The sequence below is a fragment of the Caretta caretta genome, chromosome 3 (assembly GCF_965140235.1).
Source record: "Caretta caretta isolate rCarCar2 chromosome 3, rCarCar1.hap1, whole genome shotgun sequence".
Taxonomy (NCBI): Eukaryota; Metazoa; Chordata; order Testudines; family Cheloniidae; genus Caretta; species Caretta caretta.
Window position 1 is genome coordinate 135393362 of NC_134208.1, and position 19150 is coordinate 135412511.

General features: G+C 40.7%; 1 protein-coding gene across 7 annotated transcripts in view; it reads left to right on the plus strand.

Annotated features, from left to right (window-relative positions):
• The window catches only part of GGPS1 (geranylgeranyl diphosphate synthase 1), a 64256-nt gene that overhangs the window by 26590 nt on the left and 18516 nt on the right, over window positions 1–19150 (plus strand). For 2 of the 7 annotated variants that reach the window (XM_048843828.2, XM_075126908.1), the window contains one exon: window positions 14848–15112. The exons of the other annotated variants lie outside the window; for them this stretch is intronic. The gene's annotated coding sequence lies outside the window, so the exon portion shown is untranslated. The remainder of the gene's footprint in view (window positions 1–14847; window positions 15113–19150) is intronic. 7 annotated transcript variants of the gene reach the window in all.

The window sequence follows — 19150 nt, forward strand, 5'->3', positions numbered from 1 at the left end:
GGAGGGGTCTTTTGTAATACTCTATCAGGGCTTCTACTGGATTCATTCACTGCTTTTTTTTTTTTTCTGCCAGGCTTTGGGGCGTGTCTGGAGATAACTGTCCATTGGCCCAGGGGTGGGCAACCTGTGGCTCTGGAGCCACATGCGGCTCTTCAGAAGTTAATATGCGGCTCCTTGTATAGGCACTGTCTCTGGGACTGGAGCTGTAGGTGCCAACTTTCCAATGTTCTGGGGGGTGCTCACTGCTCAACCCCTGGCTCTGCCACGGGTCCTACCCCCACTCTATTCCTTCCTGCCCCCTCCCCTGAGCATGCAGTACCCTCGCTGCTCCTTCTCCTCCATCTTCCCGCCCCTGCCTCCTGCACGCCTTGAAACAGCTGATAGAGAGGAAGGAAGCGGCGCTGATTGGCAGGGCTGCCGATGGGTGGGAGGTGCTGAGAGCGGGTCGGGGGGAGTTGATTTGGAGGGCAGGGGGCTGCTGACATAGTACTGTGGCTCTTTGGCAATGTACATTGGTAAATTCTGGCTCCTTCTCAGGCTCAGGTTGGCCACCCTTGCCTTGGCCTGACAAAGGATGCTGGGCACCCCTAACACGCAGGAGGGTGCTGGCCCTTCCACCACCAGTGACCCTAACTGCTTGGTTCTCCCTCCTCCTGTGTGTCTGACAAATCCAATTTAGGCACTGGGCAGAGTGGATAAAAATCAATGCTTTTTTTAAAAAAAAATCAAAACTGGATTTTTTTTGAGGAAAACTTATCAAAAGATAGCTTTAATTAAGATATGTTATAGCTCAAAGATATTTCATCATGGAATAGGGATTATAAATTCTAATTCTGTCATATGAGAATATATTCATGTAATGCTTAAGAAAAAAATTTGTAAATGAGTTCCAATAGCTTATGGATTAGGGACCCAATTTTATGGGGTTCCAGTGGCTTCTGTATTATTTAGGTTAATCTTTCTATCTACCCAATGGGACTCAGTGCTCAGTCTAGAAGATACCATCAAAGATGCTTAGTTTTGCAGTTCTCAAACTCTGGTTTTGTCTCCAGAGATAACATGCTTGTTAACAGCAATAATGTTTTAAAATAAATATATATAGAGGTGAGAAATAACAGACCTCAACCCTATTGTCCCTCTGCAAATTTGTGTACACGGAGTCAATCTCTTACCTTTCTCTAAAAGTGCAAACTTTTCAAAAAGTTCAGTGAATAGAAGATTTGGACAAATAGATCTGGACAAAGAGAAGAAGTCAGGAGATAAATGTGAGAAGGGGTGGACAGGCAGTAGAAACAAATGTGAAACTGTTTGAGAAGCATATTCCAGAAGTCTTGTGGTCTTTCAGTGTAGCCTTCATTGATTTGGGATCTACCATACCATTCTCTCACTCAAAGGGAAAACCTATAATGGTAGCAGGCTGTAAGAGAGACCCAGTTTGGGAATTTTTTAATGAAATTCCTCTACCTGTGGGTAAGACCGGCATGCGTGCGAAATGCAAACAGTGCAACAAAGAAATGCAAGCCCTGGTTGTCCGAATGAAACAACATTATGAGAAGTGTTCCTTCTCAGGAGAAAACTGCTTTGAAGATGATGAAAGGAACATGTCTGAACATGCAGGATCTTCAGGTTGGTAAACTTTTTTTTTTGTTTCATACTTCCTTCTTAAGGACTGCCTGTCTTCCTTCTTGGCCATTCTTGAATTCTCATGTTTGAGCAAAAAATACAGTTGTTACTCTGTGGTACTATCATTTTAAATGCAGTTGTGATTAAAAAATAGCTGAAATAGGCAGATCTTCCTTTTACAGTTTCACCTCTAAAGTAGCACTGAGTGTCAGTGAACGCAATGAGTAATACTAAATGAGCAGTATGGTGGTAATTAAATAACTGCATTGACTTATTTTGTTTAGGAGAATCCATCGTCAACATACAGGATTCTGAAGATTATCAACCTTCAAGATCACCATCATTTTCTATAGTTTCAGAGTTATCTGCCAGTGAGAGTTTCAGTCACATCATGTATGTTACATAGCCATAGTATGTCACCTGTAGCAAAAAAGAGAAAAAACTCCATCATCCAAAAAAAACCACCCATAGATAATCTTGTGATAAGAACCAGCAGATTACAAAAAGAGGTGATTGATTGATTGGAAAAATTGCCCTGTTTGTTTATGCAATAAGCTGTTCTTTCCGTATGATTGAGAACCCACACTTCATTAACATGGTTTCAGTCATTAAGACCAGGATACAGTCCACCCAACACAGCTGGTGTCACAGGCAAATTGCTGGATACAGTGTGTGTGAAAGAGAAATTGAGCAGTTTGCAAAAGATCTAGAGGGTGAAATTGTTAACCTGAGTCTTGATGGGTGGAGCATTTTCCACAATAATCCTGTTGTATGTGCTTGTGTAACAGAAGGGAATGTCTTCCTTACAGAAACAATTGATACATCAGGGAATGCGCACACAGCAGAGTACTTACAAGAAGTAGCAGTAAAAGCTATAACAAACTTGGGGGAAAAAAAATTCAAATGTCTGGTACGCAGGTTGGTCACAGACAATGCTGCAAATATATCAAAGATGAGACGAAATTTAGAAGAGAGTCCCAAGCTACTCTCATTGCAGTGCTCATTTGATGCACCTCCTAGCCAAAGACTTCAGTGCTCCAGAAATAAAGGCTAATATTGTTGAAATTGCAGAATACTTCTGTAGCTAACTGCTGCAGAGTGGTTGTTAACTGTCCCACAAGACATGCGATGGAACTCCGTAGTGGACTGTTTTGAGCACTACATCAAGAACTGGCCTAATCTGACAGTTTGGCTGTGACAGTGCCACTTATTTTTTCACAATTTTGTTCACAAAGATCTCAACATTGGGCTTAAGAGAAATGTTGAACACCTGCTGGGTACCCTGAAGCCTACTTCTGTAGCCTTGAAGAAAATGCAGGGAAATAGCTGTTTTATTGCTGACGCTGTTGAAATTTGGAAGGAACTGAGTGAGTTCTTAAAAAGAGAAATATGCAATGACAGAGTTCAGTTACAAGCATTTTAAAAAACGACTGGGACAAGCACTATCTCCAGCTCATTTTCTTGCAAATATTCTCGATACTCTGTATCAGAGTCAAACCTTAACTGCTGAAGAAGAGGAGTTGGCTATGACATGGACATCCAGCAGTCCATCCATCCAACTATAATAAACTTCAGCCCTAAGGGTGAACCATTCAAGAAATACGTTTCTTTTAAAGAAAGTCACACCAGTGAACTGGTGGAAGTCACTTGAGCACTTTGGATTCAGAGACTGTTGAAGTGGTGGTCTCCCTTTTTAACGCTGCTTCTGCTGGTGTATAAAGAATATTTTCTTCCTTTGGACGAATTCATTTCAAATTGAGAAATTGTTTAGGTCCTGAAAAAGCAGGCAAGCTTGTTTTTCTTTTCCAGATTATGAACAAACAGGAAAATGAAGGTGAAGACGACTGAATTAGCTGCAGAAGCCAATATTTTAAGTTTCTCATGTTGACCTGGCTGACATTGTCTATTTTAATTCTTGGGTTTAAAAAAAAATAAATTATTTTAGTTAAAAACAATTTTAACAAACAACCCTGATTTTAAAGTACTTTAATGTTTAACAAAATTCAAAAATTCATATGCTTGTTTTGTTAAAATATTTATTATGTTTGCTGTTGAAGGAAAAAATCCAGAATACATAACGTTGTTTTAGTTGAATAAAACAATTTAAATGTCTGTCTGGTGGTGATCTCTTCTTAATACAGCATGGCAAGAAAATCCTCTAAATATTAATGATTAAGCTGTTGAATTGGAGATCGTTCACCTCCCAATGACTTCATAAATCTGCTTCAATTACCTTTGGTAAATGAAATAACCAAACAATCATTCATTTTCTGATATAGCTGTAAAACTAATCTGAAAAGCTTTCAAAATCATTTTAAAAATGTATAGTGTGTACCTTCTAAAAATGAAACCTACATCTATCTCTGAGTCGTGAAGAATATGTATTAAGGTTATAACCAACAAGAATGCACTTCTATGTAGCAATCCACGATTATATTGAGTCTTCCTGACTAGTGATTTAAATCACAAATTAAATTTGATTTAAATCAAATCCACCCTGGCACTGGGGTAGTTGCCTCTAACTGAGCTGACAGACCACTCAGCTGTTAAATCAGGTGGGGTACTCAGAAGGTTGGGTTGAAGCAATGTCAGGGAGCCAGTCCATCTTGAGGGGAGACTGCCTTTTCCCATCTTTCTATCCCTCATTTATCTGGTCCCCATCTGATCGCCCTTGCCTTGTGAGCCCACTTCCAAACAGCAATGAGGATTGGAGACTGGTGATGGGGAATGGAGGCAAGTGTGGCAAATGCGAGTCACAGGCCTAGCAACTCCCTCTGTTGTTAAAAGGGGGAGGAGAGACTGCTGTTCCTACTTCCACACTCCAGGAGAAGGTCCAGCAGCTGGAGCTGGCCAAGAAGACTCTGGTAGCAAAGCAGGACAATACTTACCCATCCTCTGGAGTCTCTAATTGAGAAGGCCTCAGAGAACCCGCTCATGCTACACACACACTTTAATCATCTGTTTCCCACTCCCTGCTGGACCACATTTACATTTCCCGTTTTAACATCTTGTGGGCCCACTCCTCCAGTGTGCATCTTCTTGGACCAACTTTTGGTGTCCATGATTGTTTCTCTGTTGCCTGAGCAGTCTGATCTTTCCTATGGGCATTTTAACAGCCTCAGTTGTGGGGCTTGGACCTTAGTTGTGGATAGGCTTAGGCCTGCCTGTTCCAGTTGCCACAACAGATACACACCTGACTTCCTCGAATGAGGTAGGGGTCCTACAGACAAGAGCCTCCTGCGCTACACCACCATGATACGTCTCCAAAGCAGATCCATTCTGAGCACTGAATGAGGCAAGGGTTTGGAGTATATGCAGTTAGACTGTATTCTTATGCATAAAGGGGCCAAGTTAAGGTTGCACAGGCAACCTTAATTCTGGCATGTGTTTGACTTTGCAATTTTAATGTTATTTACATGCACAGAATGACACTAAATTTTATGTAAAGAAGGCTTGGATGTTTCGCTATGGACTTGTATGCTTTTTCTGAGACCTTCAGTCTATATCTGTCTTCAGTTGAGAGTGATGGTAAATTCTTAGACATCTTTTCTCAATCATACCTCACTTGCATGGTTTCTCTCATTTTTTTTGGTGGGTGTGGGAAAGGAGGAGACATGATGGGCAAGACCTGAGCCACTTCTAATTTAAAAACATTAAAAACCAACTTGAGGCTTTGTATCATAAATCAAAAAAGGCACACTCCCATTTTATTTCCCATTGCGGGTACTCTTATCCCTTTCTTTGAAGTCTACTTCTTTACCCCCAATCCCCAAATCTGAACTCTCCAGCTCTCTAGCAGTGTATGCTTAGCCTAGGAGCTTTTAACTTTCTTTTGGAACTAAGTTGGAAGTTGTGTAGATGGTGCCAAATTAGTTACCATTGTTTAAGAAAGAAATGGTGAAAATTGCATTGTCAACAGGGAGTTCTTGTTAAGCATGACAGCGTGGAAGCTGGATATTTGGGAGAAAACTACATGTTACCCCGCCTCCAACTGTTCTTTCTTGGTATGAAAGTTACCTAGGGTTGTCACCATGTTCCTGAAAGCACTATGATCTTGTTTGCAGTGAGCCACACCTGAAAAATCTTGCATTAGGTCCTCTCCACTGGGACGAGCCACAGTAGAAGCACTAAACTATTGGTCCTAGTGCTGTTGGTCACCTCTTTTGGAGTGTTTTTTTTCACCAGTATTAATGGCCAGTTCACACTAGTCTTCTGCTCCTTATTACCAGTAGAGTTAGGTGATTTTTCAGAAAAAGCTTAGAGTGGACGCAGCCCGCAGGATGTGTTGACTTTGAAATTGCGTTCTGTAGAGGACTGGGGCATAGGAAGTCTGGCCTAGCAGTTACAGCTCAGCAAGGATCCGCACATCAGGGATGGTAGTCGGTGAGCAGGGGTCGGAGGAATTGCTAGAGCCGGGTTCAGTAAGCCAGGGTCAGAGTCATATGCCAATTAGAGGTAGCACCAGGATGGAGTCAGGAGGCAAGAGTCAGGTTCATAGTCAAGCTGGGGTCGGAGAGGGGGATGAGGTGAGGTCTGAAGTTGCGACAGGCCAAAAGTCTGTGTGGTTGCCCAGACAACTTCCTTGGGCACCCTCCTAGATTAAATAGGGCACTTGGCCACTCAGATCTGCAGGGTACTGTCACTCCTGGGTTCCTTGCATGGTACTTCCTGTGGCACCTATGATCCATAGTGCTCCCTGGCTGTGGCTCCACGTGATCTCACAGTGGAACATCGGCAGTCCCAGGTTATAGTCCACAGATCCTTACACTTTCACTTCCCTCTGTAGCCCAGAGGATTTTTGGTGTAATGTGTTTTTTAAATATGAATATTGGAAGGAGTTTGGTGTACCTGTGAAAACCTGTTTGTTTTTGAGGGAGAGGGTTGACCGTTAGTTGACTCTCAGAACTGTAGAGTCATAATAATGCATTGAAAATGTGATGTGATAAGTACTACAATATTAAATAATGTTAAGACAGTAGTGTGGAAAACAGGCCTGTTACCTTTATACTGTCTGCTAAAATCTCTCTTCTGAAGTATGTTGAGGGGAAAAAAGGTACCATAAATAACTTTTAGAACTCTTAAGACATGAGAGGGAGTGAACTGTTAATATAAGCTTCTGGTGGTGTTTGGTGCTCTGCCTGTGGCTTTGTCTCCATCACAATGCATTTATTAAATCAAAAAGATACCCTGGTGTTTTAATACTATAATAAACCTGGCATAACACAGAACTAGGATTAAGACACATTGATCTAACAGTCTTAAAAATTATTTCACCATCTGTTAAACCTTTAACATTGCAGAGCAATAGTCAGCATGCTAGTTTAACTCTTATTTTTGTAAGTAAAGAATGCTTTGGTTTAGGCCCTAAATTTCAAAATTGGATTTCTTATTTTCCAACCGATAGTCTACTGTCAGACTAACTGGATATTTATCATTAAATTTTCCTTTTTTCTGGTGCGCGCACACATCCCACCCCCCGGATGTCATTATTCATCTCTTCATACCATGGTAATGGAGTCGTTCATCTAATTGGTCAGAAATAATCCTAATATAAATAAAGTTACCATAACGAACACAAGTAAACTTTATGCAGATGGTGTTATGGTATTAACGCTACTAGAATTTCAAGAAGAAATCTTAAGGTTTGGCAAAACATCAGAATATTAAAAAACTGGCAAATCAGAGCTCCTAGACATAAGTGTGCTCTCTGATCTATGGAAAGATATGAAAGATAATTCCAAATACAAATTGGTAACTACTTCAGTAAAATACCTGGGAATACACATTCCTAAAAGCTAGCAAGACATAATTATGCTCCATTGATTTGAGTATCAAAACATATCTGGAAAATTGGTCAAAATACAGAATTACATAGCTATGCAAAATTGCATCAGTTAAGATGAGTATCTTACCCTAAATTAACATCCTTTTCCAAACAGTTCTGGTTTTAGTTCTGTGCAATTCCTGATTAAACTAAATTGAGGAAATAAGAAATCCAGGGTTAAGCAGTCTAGTTTAGAAACCATGGCAAAAACTATTTATTCTATCAAACATTAAGCACCATTTATAAAGCTAGTCAAATTAGAAACCTAATGTACTGGCTAATGCCAAACCCTAATAAGCAGCAGGTAGACACAGAATGATTTCATTTTGAGAAATCAGATTCACCTGATTCCCTGGTTAAACATTGATTTTGACCTATAAGAGATTTATTTAATCACCCTTTTATGAAAGCAATAGTAGAAACTTGGGATAATTTATTTAGAAAGCTAAGCCACTGCTCATAGTAGATAATATGGAATTTAACCCCAGTAAAAGCCTGGGAAGTTTTGATGTTTAGGAATTTATAGGTATATCAACTTGGCCAGCTGTTTTGAAACCACACATTTTGATTGCTTGAGGGTACACAACTTGCCAGAAGACACCAAAATTCCAATATATCAATACCAATAATTGAGAAATTTGCATACCCACCCACACAAAAAGGCAAACCTAAGCAGAAAACTGATGGAATTTGAAAAACTATTCATTACATCTGTGAAACACAAAGGATTACTCTCCATTCTATATAATCTCTAGCTTAGAGGAAATAGCTATGTTAATGAAAAGATGAAAAGTTGATGTAGGCATAGACACAAACTTTTGACTATGAAGGGAGAAACCCCTTTGACAATAGCCAAAGTTAAACTCAAAATTAAGATATTAAAATAAAGGAGGCAGAAGGAGAAAAGCTTCATCTGTAGAGTTTTGATAGGAAACAGGTCACACATCTAAATGTAAGAAAAGCAAAAATTTATAGATAAACATGAGATGAGACTTCAACTGATACTATCAAGTAAAAAGAAAAGACAGTAGAAAAGCATCAACCATAATGTGATCAACGTCACTAGGTTTGAAGAAAGCGACTAGTAGCAGGACTTGTTAATACAGCTTTAAGGATTTCCATATGCCAACTTAGTTATGTATTTGTATATAATACTAAGTTTATCTCTAGATTGCTGTTATAAAAGAATGGAGGTGTTAATTTTTTTTTAATGCTGTTGCTGATTTGAACCAAATGCACGGAAAAGAATCCTATAGATGCGCCTTATGCAACCAGACCATGACCCTGGGTAGCTGCCTCAGTTAGTGGAGAAATCTGCTTTAAAGAGTTATTTTGGAGGCTTAATTCTAAAGGACAGTGAGGAAAATTCTGTGTGGGGGTGTTATTCAGTTGTCCTCTTCAAAGTTATATGAAAGTTGCTGAAGTGCTGCAACTATCCACACATTAGCAATATATCCCATGATTTTCTAGGGAGAGGAAGATGGGGGTTGGAGGCATGAGGAGCAAGAATCAAGAAATGCCAATCAAGTTGTGCTACATCTACCCTAAAAGATGATGTGGGAAACTCTCATAGAAAATGTGAGTGAAATGGGCATCCAATTGTTAGACTAGTACCTGGAAAACTTAATCCTCCTTTCTTAATGCTAAGGTTTTATTCCTACCGGGCCCCATCTTGTTATAGTAGTGATGGTAGAGGGAGAAGGAAATACTTCCCAGATATTGGATGTTTCATATGTTTGATTTTTATTTAAGCTAGCTAACTTTCTCTTTAAAAATTTGTATTTAAAATAATAGCATTGGAAAGGTTGTCTTCTTATCCAGAGCTGCTACTTGTTTGAGTATTAATAATGCCTTCTGATTTTTCAAATAAAATTAGGTTTCAGAGTAGCAGCCGTGTTAGTCTGTATTTGCAAAAAGAACAGGAGTACTTGTGGCATCTTAGAAACTAACAAATTTATTTGAGCATAAGCTTTCGTGAGCTACTGCTCACTTCATCGGATGCGTGCAGTGGATCCAATGAAGTGAGCGGTAGCTCACAAAAGCTTATGCTCAAATAAATTTGTTAGTTTCTAAGATGCCACAAGTACTCCTTTTCTTTTGCAAATAAAATTAGGTGGCTGGTAGTGTTCTGGTTAAAATCAGCTTGTTGCCATCAAGAATTACAGCTGTAAATGCATTGTGGTCTGCCTTGCTTTATAATAAGCTCTTTCTACTCTGAAGAGTAGACCACAGTATGCCTTCAGCTAGATAATTGCTCTGGTGTCTGGCTTTTCCCAGAGTGACTGACAGAGCAGTAATAATACACAATGGTGGGTTTTTAAAAAAAAAAAAGACTGAACACATCTGGTAAAGACTTTAAAATCTAAAACTACACTCCTTTTCCTTTCACTCTCCCCCAGATAAATTCCCAGTGCCATTTAAAACATCTGTTTCAGACCTGTCAGTTTTCTATCTGTATGTTTTCCTTAAATGTCTGTCTTTTCTCCTCTATTTGATTGTCCAGGCAGGCGGCAAGGAAGGTAGTGGCATGCTGTTGTGCATATACTCATTATATTAGTATGGCCTTTCAGAGGCTTTTCGTTCCTTGCCTTTATGCTATAGCTGTCAGCATTTTTCAAAAACAGGGAAATGGAGCAAGTACACAAACTAAACTACACCAGTATCCCTGACTTTACTGACTCCTTAGAACAGCAAGATGGAGAGATGCGATAGTGTTTCTTCAAAAAGTGGGTCACAGGAAATCTGAAAATAAAGGGAAAGATGAATGCTTTTCTGTACAGATAGTGTTCTTTCTCCTTGAATACAGTGTCTAGACAGCCTTACTGTTTAGGGTAGACTAGTCTTAACAATTCAAATACTTGTCTAGGACAAGTGACTAAAATATGCTAAATCCTTCATATAATGTAGGGGTCCATCTAGATTTCATACTAACGCAGAGCTGTATACCTCATGGTTAAATCAGTTATTGAACATTAAATGTTCTGTAAGCTTATTTTTAGGAAACCTGCTATAACAGCAGAAATAGCTGTCTAATGTGTTAAAACCAACTGTTCTCTCCGTAGGCATGTAATTCACTAAGGCGGAAGCCAAGTAAACAGTGTTGCTATGGGTTTGGTATAGTAGGTGTCTTACAACATTGCAGTAAAATTACTCAAGTGCAGTATTACCTTTGAATAGTCCTCCCCATAGAAGTATTGAAATACTTATTAATACTTCACCAGCAGACAACACTGTTCACTAAATGTACACAGTTGTAGGATATATTCAGTATCTTGAAACTGCAGGCTTGGTGCTGCTTTTTTTCCCCTTTTTTTTTTTTTTTTTTTATCTGCTCCAAGAAAATCTCCTAGAAAATTAAAGCACCTTGTTGGAGAATTCTTAGCTCATTTATCAGGAAATGTGAAAACTTACAGCACATAGCTGAAATGTGCTTGCTTGTCCCATTTGTTGAGTGTCTGGTACAGATAAGTTTGTTATAACTCAAGTCCTCTTAATGTGACTGAGGACCAATTTGAAAATTGTATTTGCACTTCATAGAATACCAGGGTTGGAAGGGACCTCAGGAGGTCATCTAGTCCAACCCCCTGTTCAAAGCAGGACCAATCCCCAACTAAATCATCCTTAAGTGTGTACCTACTACTGTTACAGTGAATACAGAAATGTCTTATAACAAGAGGTAGAAGGTGAGACTTTTTTTTAAAATTTGTGCACGGTTTCATTGTCTCTAGTCAATTGCACTTCGTCTTATGCATTAGCATGATGACTTTATTCTTAATCATAATATCAATCATAAGACATCTGTGTACCCTGGTGATTTTAATAGCCACGATATAGCATGGGGCTATTTAACAGATAGTGCTGCAGGTGAACAGCTCAGTGAGCTGTTCAATGCAAAGCAAAAGGGTACCTTCCATTCAGCCTGAAGAAGGAAAAAAGAATAGACACTTGACTTACATTTTGTGTCCATTGACTCCAGCAGATCACCACTTGTTGCCTTTCAAACTGTCCTGGTCCACTTCCTGCACAGTCAGCACTGGCCAGTAGTGGTGGTATACATTGTTTTTAAACTCTTGTCACTACCAGTGTCTCAAACATCAGTATCATACCAAAAAATTCTAAAAACTTTGACTCTTTCACAAAGCTGCTTATTGAAGCCTCAAAGAAGAATATCACCCTTGGTTACAGGAACTTCTTTATGTCATGATGGAGTCGAGAGAGCAAAACTCCTAAGGGAGTATGAAGCTACTGGTGACCTGGACTTAGCCACTGCTCTACTGGATTCAGAGGAACAGCCATGTTAGTCTGTATTCGCAAAAAGAAAAGGAGTACTTGTGGCACCTTAGAGACTAACCAATTTATTTGAGCATGAGCTTTCATCAGTGAGCTGTAGCTCACGAAAGCTCATGCTCAAATAAATTGGTTAGTCTCTAAGGTGCCACAAGTACTCCTTTTCTTTTTGCTCTACTGGAGTTGACAATGGAGTCTACAACAGTGGTACCCAACTTTATTACACAAGAGGGCCACATAAACCTAAGCACAACCTTGTGTGGGCCAAACAGATTCTACATATTTGAATAAGCTTTAAAGTTGCCTGTACTGATTTATAGTTCATCTTATTTTGTGTGTATTTAGATAGACAATACTGTACGTCGCTTGTTTCTGTTTACACACCTGTGTAAACTAAAATGTTCTAAACGTGACACAATGCTAATAAATCTCCCTTTAGTATATTGTTTTGAAGCAGGCTGCAGGCCTTCTGAAATGCTCTGGCGGGCTGTAGGTTGGGCACCCAGGTCTACAAGATGACAACAATGGACAGCAACAGTGGAGGCCACAAACTTAGTGCACTCAAGCTGGAAAGCATGGACCCTTCTGTGGTACCTAGGTGAAGTAGTGCGCATACCACATGTCACTGTTAGCAGCATTGCCAGCCACCTACCAAATAATTCCAAAATTTTTGTAAGCTGACAAAACAAAAAGAGGCAAAAACACCTCTTACAGAATTCTGCCCACAAAGTGCCTCTTCATCAAGTCTGTCAGTCTTTACAAGAACTGAGATTGATGCTGGCATTGACAGATGGCACAATTAATGGCAACGCTACTTATTGTAGTCCTCGCTGCCAGCAAACTCCCAACTACTTTGTGACAATCTTAGGACTGAAAGGGACCTCGAGAGGTTATCCAGTAGAGTCCCCTGCACTCATGACAGGACTAAACATTATCTAGACCATCCCTGACAGGTGTTTGTCTAACCTGCTCTTAAAAATCTCTAGTAATGGAGATTGCACAACCTCCCTAGGCAATTTGTTCCAGTGGTTAACTACCCTCACAGGACGTTTTTCCTAGTGTCCAGCCTAAACCACCCTTGCTGCAGTTTAAGCCCCCTTGCTTCTTGTCCTATCCTTAAAGGTTAACAAGAACAATTTATCTCCTCCTCTTTGTAACAACCTTTTAATGTACTTGAAAACTGTTATGTCCCATCTTTTCTTCTCCAGACTAAACAAACCAACTTTTTTCAGACTTCCCTCATACATCATGTTTTCTAGACTTCTAATCATTTTTGTTGCTCTTCTCTGGACTTTCTCCAGTTTGTCCAAATCTTTCCTGAAAGGTAGCCTTCAGAACTAAACACACTACTCCTGTTGAGGCCTACTCAGCGTGGAGTAGAGCAGAAGAATTATTTCTCGTGTCTTGCTTACAACATTCCCGCTAATACATCCTAGCGTGATTGCTTTTTTTTTTGCACTTATTACACTTTTGACTCATATTTAGTTTGTGATCCACTATGAACCCCCGATCCCTTACTGCAGTACTCCTTCCTAGGCAGTCCTTTCCCATTTTGTATGTATGCAACTGATTGTTCCTTCCTAAGTGGTGTACGTTGCATTTGTCTTTATTGAATTTCATCATGTTCGCTTCAGCGTGGTATCGTCCATAAATTTTTATGTGTACTCTCTCTGTGCCGTTATCTAAATCATTGATGAAGATATTGAAAAGAGCCATGTGCGACCCTACTCAGTATGCCCTTCCAGCTTGACTCTGAACTACTGATCGCTACTCTCTGGGAATGGTTTTCCAACTAGCTATGCACCCGCCTTCCAGTAGCTTCATCTTAGTTGTATTTCCCTAGTGTGTTTATGAGGTCATGTGAGACAGTATCAAAAGCCTTTACTAAAGTCAAGATGTGCCACATCTACTGCTTCCCCATCCACAAGGCTTGTTAACCTGTCAAAGAAAGCTATTAGGTTGTTTTGACCTTTTTTCCTTAACAAATCCATGCTGACTGTTATCACTTTATCTTCTAGGTGTTTGCAAATTGCTTAATTATTTGCTCCATTACTTTTCTGGGTCCTGAAGTTAAACTGACTGGGGTCTGTAATTCTCCAGTTGTCCTTATTTCTCTTTTTATAGATTGGTAGTATATTTGCTCTTTTCCAGTCCTCTGGAATCTCTGTCTTCCCTGACTTTTCAAAGATAATCACTAATGGTCATATCTCCTCAGTCAGCTCCTTAAGTACTTTAGGATGTATTTAATCAGGCCCTGGTGACTTGAAGACATCTAACTTGTAACTTAAAGTAATTTTTAACTTATTTCCATATTTTAGACTCTGAATCTGCTTCATTTTCACTGGCATTCACAGTCAAATGTCCAGGCACTACTAACCTTTTGGTGAAAACTGAAATGAAGTCATTTAGTACTTTGATATTTCCCCACTTTCTGTAACTGTGTTCTCCCCCTCATTGAGTAATGGGCCTGCCCTGTCCTCGGTCTTGCTCTTCCTTCTATGCATTTGTAGAATGTTTTCTTGTTACCCTTTATGTCTCTAGCTAGTTTAATCTCGTTTTGTACCTCAGCCTTCCTAATTTTGTCGCTACACGCGTATTTGTTTATATTCATCGTTTGTAATTTGACCTAGTTTCCACTTCTTGTGGGACTTCTTTTGAGTTTCAGATCATTGAAAATCTCCTGGTTAAGCCAGGGTTGTCTCTTGCCATACTTCCTATGCATTAGGATAGTTTGCTCTTGTGCTTTTAATAATGTCTCTTTGAAAAACTGTCAACTCTCTTGAACGGTTTTCCCCCTTAGACTTGCTTTCAATGGGATCTTACTTACCAAATCCCTGAGTCTGCCTTTTTGAAATCCATTGTCTTTACTGGGCTCTTTCCCTCCTACCATCCTTTAGAATCATGAACTCTACCATTTTATGATCACTTACACCCTAGCTGCCTTCCACTTCGGGTTTCAAATTCTCAACTAGTTCCTCCCTGTTTGGTCAAAAACAAATCTAGAACAGCCTCTCCCCTAGGAGCTTTCTCCAACCTTGTAAAATAAATTGTTTCCAATCCATTCCAAGAACCTGTTGGATAATCTGTGTCCTGCTGTGTTGTTTTCCCAACAGATATCTGGGATTAAAGTCCTCCATCGCCACCAAGGTCATCGCCATTTTAAAACCTGGTGTGACTGGACTCCCGGGAGCGCTGCTGAGGTCACTCAATTAGGGTGAACTGCAAAGAATGGGGCAGATAATCCCCAAAGCTGGTGGATATTTTCTGTACTTACATTTACCAAGCCAGCACAAAACAGCTTCTTTATTACCTCAGTGGTTGCCCAGAAGCCAACAACACAGTTCCCTTGAAGTAACCCAGCCTCAGGCCTCCATCCAGGTACCCAAGTCAAATATGATTATTTCTGAGACTCTTATTTCATCATATAAAAGCAAAGGTTCTACCAATCCTAAAGGATCGGACACATTACCTCCCAGGTTAATGAATATTCCGGATCTTATCCAAATACACGCTTACAGTCAATTATTAATTAAACTAAAATTTATTTAAAAAACAGTATACATACAGACATGAGTTCAATTCCTGAGGTTCAGATTTATAGCAGAGATGGTAAGCTTTATAGATGGAAAGTTCTATTTTATTTTAGTCCATAGGTTATAGTCCAATGCCCAATATATTCAGGGTGGACCAGTCAGCACTGGGATCTCAATCTTGTGGCTTAAGCTTCTCCTGTATTGAAGCCTCAAGCAGATCTGAGATGACAGGATCAGGACCCAGAGGTCTTTTTATATCATTTTCTAGCAGCCTGTTTACCCATACAGTCCTAGGTAAACAGTAAGTTTTCGATTCTGTTTCCTGAACACCACCAGTAATTAGTTACAAAAATTAACATAGGGCAATTTATTCATTAGACAGTCTATTACAAACTTCAGAGAGATATAGACAATGACATTATTTCACTCAAGATTAATCTAAATGTTAATATTCCCTTTTGATCTCTGAATTAATAGTGATAGTGACAGACCGGAACAGTCTGTTTATGTGGCTGTCCTCTAAGATACATGCAATTAGTATAACCTCAAATTCTTTAATACAGGTTTGCATTTCAAAGTTCTAGCCTATCCAGCCTTAATTACCATTTCTAACATGTTTCTACAGGCTGACTCTGGGTTAATTAGCCTACAGGGTACTTAACCCTTTCCAGTCATGGGCTACATTCTTTATAAGAATCGTTGCAAGTATATAACAGTGGTAGAAATAATGATTTGCATGGTTATATTTTAATTACACAATGTCACACCTGGAAAAGCATTTGATGACCCCCAAAAGCTACTGCCCTGTGTATGTTGTACAGAGGAGAGAAAATTACTGGAGCAGGCAATCCTGGCAAGGCAGACCATGGTTCCCGCAAAGTGATCAGGTTTCAGGGCAAGGCAAAGCTGCTGTGACCAGTTGTTTGCACTGATTACACATATTGAGGCCAGCTTTCAGCAGGCACTTTAAACAAGTGCAACTTGTCATCCGCCTGTGACGCTATCTGGCATAAGGGGCTCTGCTGAAGCTATCCAACCTGGTCAGTGCAATCAGATAGTTTTGATTCATTAGGTCAGTGGTTTTTGGACAGAATGTTCCATTTCCATCAGCAGTCAGGTTGGCAAAAAGGCGAATCTGTACAATGGCCTCCCAAGGGATCTGTTTATTCCCCAGCCAAGTAGTGGGTACCTGTTCAGGGAAAAAGCTTGCACACAGACCTTGTTGATATCCAACTAAATGTGTCTGAGACTTGTAACTGGCACCCTGAAGTCCATTGTAATGCCTTGGTTTCCAGGCCTCTCAAACATCCTTCCTCCAACCAGCCAGTGAGAGAGGAATATGTTGCATAAGTACAAGAAAGCTGTTACTAACCAAAGCTCCCGCTCCATGACAACCTGAACTTTTTCACCTGCCTCACACTCCTCTTAAGCCCCGCTGACCATTTTGAGCATCTAGAGAAGCTCTTCTGTTATCCAACTTCAACCCTGGCAGATGCAATGGGCAGGCTCTGACATAAATAACGTGCACCATGTAGATGATCCCACCATTAAACCTCTCCTGGTGTCTTGGTCTGCTAAAGACAATGGATGAGTATCAGCCGTATTGAGACGTTACATGGATTGCGTGCACCTGCTGCACTAAAGAAGAATCAAGGATTTGCCACAGCATGAATGTGGAGACCTCCAAACTGTGAACCAAGTGCCCCACCTGTAAATGAAAAGGAGCTATAGCGTCTCCTGAGGCCGTCAAATGGATTTCAGACCTTTCTATTAACTTATAAATGTTGCTATTTCAATATGAAAGATGATTACTTTTGTGAACTTCTCTGAGGGGAACTCATCTGTATGCTGTTCTCCAGGCTCTGCAGTGTGAGTACCATGGTAACTTTTTTGCTGCTGTTTTTGAAGTTTGGGACCAGAAGGACGTTTACTTTCCTGGACCTCTGCACAGGATGGAGAGAGAACTCCTCTTTGCTCCCCAGGACTCTCAACATAGATATGGGGCACTATATTTAGTGCTTTGCCCCTGTGCTCATCAACAGGTTCCAGAGGTAGTTTGGGGGAGAGCAAGCCCCCCTGAAAAATAGATTATCTTGAGTAAGATCCCTACCACAGGACAGGTCCAGAAGCCAAGAGACTGTGGATTTGTAGGAGAAAGTAGAAGCCAAACCTGGCACTGGTCTCCCCCAGCAGAGGAGAGGCAGTGTTGGAACTGGAAGGGACCACACTCACAAGAGGAACCAGAAGGAGCAGGGGACAGGAGGTAATGGGGGTCCTAGTCTCCTGAGGAGACAGGACAGTGGGAGCATCTGGGCTGAGACCAGGAAGCAGGGTTGCTTATCCTGTTCCCATAAAGAAACCTGGACCATGTGAGTTGAGTTTGGAAGAGGCATGCTAGTAGGGATCCTCAGCCCAACTCGCTCCACAAAATCTGTGGCCTGGAGCAGATAGGCTGAGAAGACAGGAGAGATTGCCCTCTGCCTGCTGGGAAGACCACTGAGAGTGCCCCCCGCCAGCACAGGCTAGTCTGGGAGGGCTGGTGGGCACAAGGACTTTGTCATACCCAACATCCACCCATCTTCCATGGGAATAAAAGAGCCAAGAGCTGCTGGGTCTTTAAAGAAAGGGGTGGCTGACCTTTGCCTCCTGGGAGTGCATGCACAGCAAGGGGCTTTGACCCTCTCGTGAAAATTCCCGGTGCCCCATACTGTTCATACTCCCTGTTCTGGGTAGGTCCTTCACACAGCAATAGGAGAGACACTCTCTTTAACTTAAACAGTCAAACTTTTTAAAACACTTGCAGGATGCTCAGAGGTTGGTCATTGTCCCCAAAACTAATTGTCATGTGAAATTGATCAGTTTCAAGTTGTTCTTTCTTTAATTTTGCTCTGCAAAGAATAGGGTAAAAACAGCCTGAAACCTGATTCTGGCATGCCCAGCTTTGGGGTTTGTATAGAGCTATTTTCACGGGAACTCTTAGTAAGCACTGACTTAATATTATTTTGAAATTGTCAAGGGTCTTAAACAAACTTGTTCCTTCAGGAAGCTGAGCTCAGGATAACCTGAACTCTCTCTTTATATTAAAAGATCTCTGTTTTAGTGTTATCACTAATTGATCTGGCAGTTACTATTAATTTTTTTTTAAAAAGTATAGGCATATGCATATTAATGTGCATTAAACTGATTAAAATTTTATTTTCCTACTTTCTGATAAAACAGCAGTTAGACTTATTAGCTTGGCTCCTCTAAAAGTGAAATTTGGACTCTAAATCTTCTTTCATCTTTCTGAGAAAGTGGTGATTGCTTGCTCTATGTTGATTCATTCTGAGAATCAAGTATTACTATTAGGGTATGTCTACACTACGAAATTATGTTGAATTTATAGAAGTTGGTTTTTTAGAAGGCGTTTTTATATAGTCAATTAATGCTCTAAGTGCATTAACTCGGTGGAGTGCTTCCACGGTATCAAGGCTAGCGTCGACTTCCCGCAGTCTCCTCTGCCTATTGGAATTCCGGGTTGAGATCCCAATGCCTAATGGGGCAAAAACATTGTTGCTGGTGGTTCTGGGTACGTGTCGTCAGGCCCTTACTCCCTCCCTCCATGAAAGCAACGGCAGGCAATCATTTCGCACCTTTTTTCCTGAGTTACCTGTGCAGTCGCCATACCACGGCAAGCATGAGCCCACTCAGCTCACTGTCACCGTACGTCTCCTGCGTGCTGGCAGATGCGGTACTGCATTGCTACACAGTAGCAGCCCATTGCCTTGTGGCAGCAGACAGTTCAATAGGCCTGATAACCATTGTCGTCATGTCCGAGGTGCTCCTGGCCGCCTCAGTAAGGTCGGTCAGGAGCGCCTGGGCAGACATGGGCGCAGGGACTGAA